Genomic DNA, 5088 nt, shown 5'->3' with positions numbered 1-5088 from the left:
AATGAACCCACCTTCTTTGACTCATCTTGGATGGGGTTAAAAGGAATTATGTTAAGTGAGATAAACCAGAAAGAGAAAGATGAGTATGGGATGATCCCACTCATAAACAGAAGTTGAGAAAGAACAACAGAAAGGGAAACTCAAAGCAGAATTTCACTGAGTCTGGAATTTTGCACGAAAGTAGATATCTCTGGGAATATGAATCGACCTACCAACATCCATGTTCAGCAGGGAAACAATTACAGAAGCCAGACCTTCCCCCTTCTGCACCCCAAAATGCCCCTGGTTCCATATTCCCAGAGGGTTAAAGAATAGGGAAGCTATCAGGGGAGGGGAAGGGATACAGAGTTCTGGTGGTGGGAATTGTTTGGAGTTGTACCCCTCTTATCGGGTAACTATGGTTTTTTTCAGTGTTTCATATATATATATATATATATATATATATATATATATATATATATATATGAATAGGGAAGTTATCAAAGGAGGGAATTGGATATGGAGCTCTGGGAGTGGGCAATATGGAAATGTACCCCTCTTATCCTATGGTCCTGTCAGTGTCTCCATTTTATAAATAAAAAAATAAAAAAACCAACTCTGGGGGTCGGAGAGGAAGTCTATTTTCAGCTCCACTATAGGGGTATAGATGTAGGGACACAGACCTTTGGTGGTAGGAATGGTGTTAAATATACTCCTATTAACTTATAGTCTTTTAAATCACTACTTAATCAACATGAGAGGGGAAAAATAGATTGAATGTCTATGCTTTTTAATGCATAGACTTCAGTTCTGAGTATATATTCCTTTAATCTAAGCACTTAAGACTACAAATTAGCAAGCTGATTGAATTTTTACACTCGTTTTAAATTGTTAGTGAATTTCTAATAATAACTTTTCCCCCAAATATTAAATCTTAGACCAAGGAGACCAGAAGCAACTGTCTTGATATATTTATAGTTATTTGTAAATAGTATTAAATGACATAAATCATGGTAAGGTCTTTTATAGTACAGTAAATCCTAGTCATGGGATTTTCAAAGTAAACCAAGTTCCCAAATAACTTGGTTATAATAACAATTATCTATTGCCTTCTTAAACTCTAAGACAGCAAAAACCTCCCCCCTTCTTTATAAAACCTATATTTCTCTCAGTCCTGGTATCTCTGGGGCTTTATTTGGTTTCCTTCACGCTTCTCTTGACCCATACCATTTGACACTGCGTCTGCTGAGCTCAGCCAAATCAGTGCAACCAGGGCCACCTCCACATGTTTCAATTCAGACTGTGTCCAGAGACATCAGGCCTGGGGTGTCAACTCTCCAGCTCTAGTACTCGGGTGAGACCTTTCCTGGCTCACAGGACTCCTTGGTTCCATTTCAGTTGGTGCACTTCCTAACAAAGTTACAGAACCTAGATACAGACCAGGGCCCATGGGGTAGGACACACGTGCATGTGGATCCATAAGTTGGGGGAAAATATACACCTTAAAGTAAAAGTGTGCAGTAGTCTACAGTGACTCATTAAGTGCAGCAAGCAAGTTGAAAGAAATAAAGAGGACACCGTAAGGTACTTAATCAGATAGTTTCTACTTAGACCTAGATACCCTCCTCACCTACTTGCTATTTCACTTCCCTCAATCACTCCAAGGCTAACCTTGTCAGATAAAGTAAGGACTACAAAAGCTGGATTAGGGCTAGAGACCAGCACATTCTAGCGATGGCCCTTGTGGTGACTACCAGGCCACCCCATCATCTGAGGCCCTACTTAGGGAATCCTGAGATTCTCACACAGATATGATGAGCCTAGACCTCTAACCGATCCCTCTCTCCACCATCACCGGTCATCTCCACCAGGGACAACATCATAAACCCTCTTGTGGGCCTCTCCAGGACCTAGCCTTCAATGGAGAACAATGGTAAGGACAGCTACCCTCTCTGAAGGGAGGCTGGGTCAGCCTACTCTGCCACTCGAGGAAGACGGGTCCAGAAATGAGAGCAGCTTAGAATGTTCCCAGCTGTGACCATGGACTGTGAGCTCAGACCAGGAGGGATGCAGAGGTTACATAGTGTATATGTACCACGACTTGCTCAGCCACTCATCTGTTGATGGACACTTGGGTTGCTTCCAGGTTTTGGCTATTACAAATTGTGCTGCTATGAACATAGGTGTACACAAATCTTTTTGGATTGGTGTGTTTGACCCCTTAGGATATATGCCCAGGAGAGGAATTACTGAGTCACAAGGAAGGTCCACTTCTAGCCTTGTGAGAGTTCTCCACAGAGGTTGGACCAATTGACATTCCCACCTTCAGTGCAGGAGGGTTCCTTTGTCCCCACAGCCTCTCCAGCATTTGTTGGTACTGTCGTTTCTGGTGGTATCTCATTGTTGTCTTTATTTGCATTTCTCTGACAATCAGCGACTTGGAGCAATTTTTCATGTTTGTTGGCCTTTTCTATTTTCTGTAGTGAATATTCTGTTCATATCCTCTCCTTCTTTCTTTCTTTCTTTCTTTCTTTCTTTCTTTCTTTCTTTCTTTCTTTCTTTCCTTCCTTCCTTCTTTCTTTTTTTTATATCGCTACCAGGCTTGGTGCCTACATGACAAATCCACCTCTCACAGCAGCCCTTCCTGTTTCACCTTTCTTTTTTATAGGATACATAGAACTTGAGAAGGGACATGGAGAGAGACAAAGAAAGAGAGAGAGAGAGGCAGAGAGACTTGCATATCTGCTTCACAGCTCATGAAGCTCCACCCTGCAGGTAGCAAGCAGGGGCTTGAACCCTGGTACTCATGTGATGTGTGTGTTTAATAGGGTCCACCACCACTTGGCTTTCTCTCTCTCTCTCTCTCTCTCTCTTTCTTTTTTATTATTAGTGATTTAATTTTTACAAAATTATAAGATAACAAGGGCACAACTCCACCCCATTCCCACCACCAGAGTTCTGGATCCCCAATCTTTCCACTGGAAGCTATGGCAGTCCATCCAAGTTTGCAGACATGGGTTAGCTATTATTTCTACAACTATCTGTCTGTATTTGTCTATATTCCCCCCCTTTCTTCCCTATGGTCCCCTCTTCTCTTACTTTCCAAGTCACACCTACACCTATTACTACATCTAGATGTCCCTCCTTCTTTCCCCCCTCTCTCTCCAGGTCCTGATGGAGCTGGAGTACAAAGCACTCTTTCTCCCCCACTGAGAGTGTGGATCAAAATTATTTTTGGGGTGCAGACAGCCTTATTTCTTTATACCATTAGGTAGATGGAATGAAAAAAAAAGAGAGAAGGTAGTTGTTAACAAGTATTCATTTATCTTAATAGGAGAGAGCTTATGTGGCGGCTGGGTGAAATTCTGGCCCTTAGGTCCTGTCACCTTCATTCTTCCTGCTACCACACTGCCAATCATAGTGTTGGTCACTTTTCATAGGACCGCAGGTTGGTGGCCTGCAATCTTGCTCATTTCCTTGAGAAGAGGCAGCTGAAACCATTCCATTTTATGTGTACTCTTCAAGAGACATTGATTTCCAACTTTGTGTTCACCACTGAAATTCTCCAGTCACATAGAATTTTAGGAGCTATCAATCTCAAACTGGGAAGGAGGGTTGGGCTTGAGAGGCAGGCTTTAGGAAGATGAATAGGAGACTTAATCAGTATTCACTGTGTGCCGACAATCACAGACATATATCAAGTATGTCTTTTATAAAGGTCTGTTTTTTTTCAATTCCAAGCAGGTCCACTCTCAAAATGGAATCCAAATACATGGAAAATCTCTAGCTCAGTAGATGCAAGTTATACCAGGTGGGATATATAGTTCAGAACTATCTGCACAGACAAGTAAGTGCCAGATCAGAGCCTTCTAACCAGACACCACCTTAATTCTACCTTATGACCAGCAATCCACGGAGCTCATAATTATTTCCTTCCAAGGCCACCTTGTCATTTGACCAAATTTGGCAGGTAATTAAACCCTTTGATCCCTTGAAAGATTCCTCACAGTGGTTCTTGAAAATTGAAGCCCATGACAAAAATCAGGATTTATCCATATGATATCCAGGAGTTCCTGTGCTTATTCTTTCTTCTTCCCTCCCTCCTCAGTGAACCTTGTGAATACCTTCTTCTTGGACTACATCTTCTTGGCATCTCTTTTCTCCATTATCCTGCCCCCTGGACCCTCATTTCTTGTTTAGCATTAAGTGTAATTGTAATGGATCCGGAGTCAGGCAGGCAACTCTGTCTTAGATGTATGAGGTTTCTTCTCCAGCACCACACACAATGGCATTTCCGTATTCTAGTCTCCCTCTCTCTCTCTCTCTCCCTCCCTCCCTCCTTCCCTCCCTCCCTCCCTCTCTCTTTTCTCAATAGAAAAGTTTGTAAGGAAAAAACCGTGCTGGCATAATATGAGGCGTAAGCACCCATACAAGGACCTGGGCTCCAGCCCTCCATCTCCGCTCCCTGCTCCCCGCCTGCAGGGGACATGCTTCATAAGTGGTGAAGCAGGTCTGCAGGTGTCTTTCTCTCTCCCTCTCTCTATTTTTCCCTCCTCTCTGAGTTTCTCTCTGTCCTATCCAATAAAATGGGGGGGGGGGTGTTGCCATCAGGAGCAGTGGATTTGTAGTGCTGGCACCAAGCCCCAGCAATTTTGCCTAGAGGCAAAAATAAAATAAAATAAAATAAAATAGGGGAAAAAAGTGCTGGCAGAATAGGTCACCTGGGGAGCGCACCTGCTTTATCACACACAGCACCCAGGTTGGAGCCTGGCCTTCATGGCACTGGAGGGAACTTCAGTGCTGTGATTTCTCTCTCTCCCCCCACCCCTGACTTTCTCTTATCCTCTGGGGGGGAAAATGGTCAATTTAGGGTGCTGAAATTCTGGTGATAACAACAGGTGTAGGGACCAGGAGACAGCTCACTTGCTGGGGCACACACGTTTTCACGCTCAGGGACTGGCTGGCTACCAGCACCCCCACCCCTCCCAGAACTACAGAGCTGCACCACGCCCAGCACCAGAGGCAGGTGTATGTATGATGGTGTTGTGATTGCCTCATTTTCTTCTGTCTGAAATTAAAAAAAAAAAAAATATATATATATATATATAT

The sequence above is a fragment of the Erinaceus europaeus genome, chromosome 11, assembly GCF_950295315.1.
Source record: "Erinaceus europaeus chromosome 11, mEriEur2.1, whole genome shotgun sequence".
Classification (NCBI taxonomy): Eukaryota; Metazoa; Chordata; class Mammalia; order Eulipotyphla; family Erinaceidae; genus Erinaceus; species Erinaceus europaeus.
This window is presented reverse-complemented; position numbering follows the sequence as displayed.